General features: G+C 40.0%; 1 pseudogene; it reads right to left on the reverse strand.

Annotated features, from left to right (window-relative positions):
* Window positions 1–735: 735 nt before the first annotated feature.
* Window positions 736–2,316, reverse strand: LOC149230621 (uncharacterized; annotated as a pseudogene).
* Window positions 2,317–2,556: the final 240 nt, after the last annotated feature.

Here is a 2,556-nt window from a genome sequence, read left to right on the forward strand (position 1 = left end):
GGCAGCTCATTTGTTGTATCTTGAATGGTGATAAAGGAGCTTTACAACAAAAATTTAAAATTTGATTTGAATCTTCAACCTTTTTAGGCATCCACCTGTCTTGACTTGATTGAGTGCTGGCAACTTCAGATGATGTTCTTGCACATCCTTTAGATGTTTCCCTTTCCAAATTTCTGCTCATAATTCAAACTGCTTGATTTGCGTTACAATCATCACCTACAGCAGTTTCGTAGCGCGCTACGAAACTGCTGAATTATTTGAAACAGCTTGCCTTTGAGTTTGTAAGCCCAGCCATAGGTTTAAATTTGAGTTCTTTATACAATTGCACCATCCAATGTTTAATGCTTCTGATTTTGTAAGCCCTTTTAGATGCACCAATTCACCATGAATCCCTGAGCACCTCTTTAGATCCAGACTTGTCAAGTTCACAAAACCAGCTATCTTTGAGCAGCATTTTTAGGTTTCCCTGTACTACCACTTGCATATAAAAGGAACAGAGGATCTTCTGCATCAATCCATCTAACTTCACATTCGGTCATGTATTTTGGAATTGTATCCTGCCACCAGATGTCTCTTCCTTTCTTCTATGGTGTGTTTTTTATTTAATGCAAACTCATCTGCATATGTCAAACAGACACCTACAGGAACTCCATTTTTAGATGATTCCACCAGCGCAGAGTCTATTTATTTCTTTCAGATTAATGAATTTAGCACCCCGGCGGACAGCATTACAAGTTAGCAGTGCTTTAGCTTTGTGGTGTATAATTCGTTGAGCAAGAGACTCTGCTGAAAATCCAGCAAATACAACTGAATGAACAGTACCATCTTCATATCTTCATCTGACTCCTGACCTGAATCATTCTCTCCTTCTACTTCATCTGAAGATTCCTCTCCAAGGATATCTTTCTTAAGGTTTTCATAAGCTTTCTCGTGCTCCAAAAAATCTGGATCTGGCTTGAAAATATCGAGGCCAACTTCTTGATCAAGCTCATCTTCTAGGGAAAATTCATGGGTAAACTGATCTTCTTGCTCCACAAGATCCAGTTCTGGACGAATAGCAGGATAACCCTGGAAATTGGCTTTGCGAATTGCAAAGAGTCCTTCAATCGAAAACTGCACTCGTTTGTCAATTTCTCCCTCATGAAGAATACCCCTAAATCGCTCAAAAATTCCATAGAGGCCTTGAGGTGATAGGTCTTGAAGCATGGACCCGCATTCCTTTACAAATCCAACAGCAACCTCAACACTATCGTCTGTAGGATTCTCCAGCAAAACAGTAAGAAGTTCCAAAGCAATGATCTCATGTGCAACTTGTTGGTTCACTAGGTGAGCTATGAATTTTGTTGCTGCTAGTAACAGAGGCTTGTCATTGCATTTGAAAACCCTCTTAAGCTGCAAAATAATTCTTCTCAAAAGGAGATTACCAACTTCTGGAAACTTTGTATTCACCACAGCAACCAAGGCAGCAAAAACATCAGTAAATCCAGGTGATGCCATCTGGGATTTCATACATGACCTACAAAATAGACCTCTTCCCCGGATAAGGTTCTCTGCAAAGAGCTCTGGAATAATGTTTTTAATGTTTGATGCGTTCACTTTGTTTACAAGCCCATTGATACTTTTACGAAGAGCATCCCAGGACATACGCTGATATTCCAAGCTGCTTTTATCTTGCAAATCTTTCATCATTTGGGCCAGCTTGAAAGGAGGAACATAAACACCGCCGCTTCTTCCAAGCGCCTTTTCAGTGTTTCCAACTCCCTCTTTTCCAGTTGAGACAACGGGGGCCTTTGGTTTTGGCAATTCCACAGTAATGTTTCCTTCTCTGACCCCTACTGTCCCATTTTTAGAAGTATCGGCATCCCTCCTCTGTTCACGGTTGTGTCTGTCCACACTCGCATCTCGGTCCAATCCCATTTCACATAGAATCGTCACTCCAGCACTTTTAGCTCTTTCATTTGCATCTGACATGTTCTTATCGACATAGCTTGCCGTGACAAGATGCTTTTTTAACTCAATGCATGCATGTGCAATTTGCGTGTGACAACTGGCAGGTAATAAGCTTATCACAACATCTACCTCAGATATATATTGTAGAAGATGGTCTTTATCAGCTATATCAAGCTCGACTGCTGTTGTATTAGGAATCCCTTCAATTACCTTTTGAGCATCCTGCAGATATAAAGATGCCACAATAACTTGAACATCATTAACTGCTTCTCTGCTGGTTTCTCTAATTCCAGAAATTTGAGACTCCGAAAAATTGCATCCATTCAAAGCTAAGAATTCAATTTTTAAATCAACCGCGTTCTCCATTCACACGCAATTTCAATTCTCTCGACCATTTTCTTATCAATATTTTGGGATATAGATTGTTGTTCCAAGTCGCAAAGCCTTTTATGAATCTGATATGCTTCAGGGTAGCGACATCGCTGGATGAAAAACACAACTAGAAGATTTCCAGTAGAAGATGAAGGATCTTGAACAGTTCTATCTAAAAGGCACTTTTGCAAGAACTTTTCCTCATTGCTTTCATCTAAGTTGCCACCTGAAAGT

The sequence above is a fragment of the Pinus tabuliformis genome, chromosome J, assembly GCF_031772625.1.
Source record: "Pinus tabuliformis cultivar Carrire ecotype Pingquan chromosome J, CPIR1, whole genome shotgun sequence".
Taxonomy (NCBI): Eukaryota; Viridiplantae; Streptophyta; class Pinopsida; order Pinales; family Pinaceae; genus Pinus; species Pinus tabuliformis.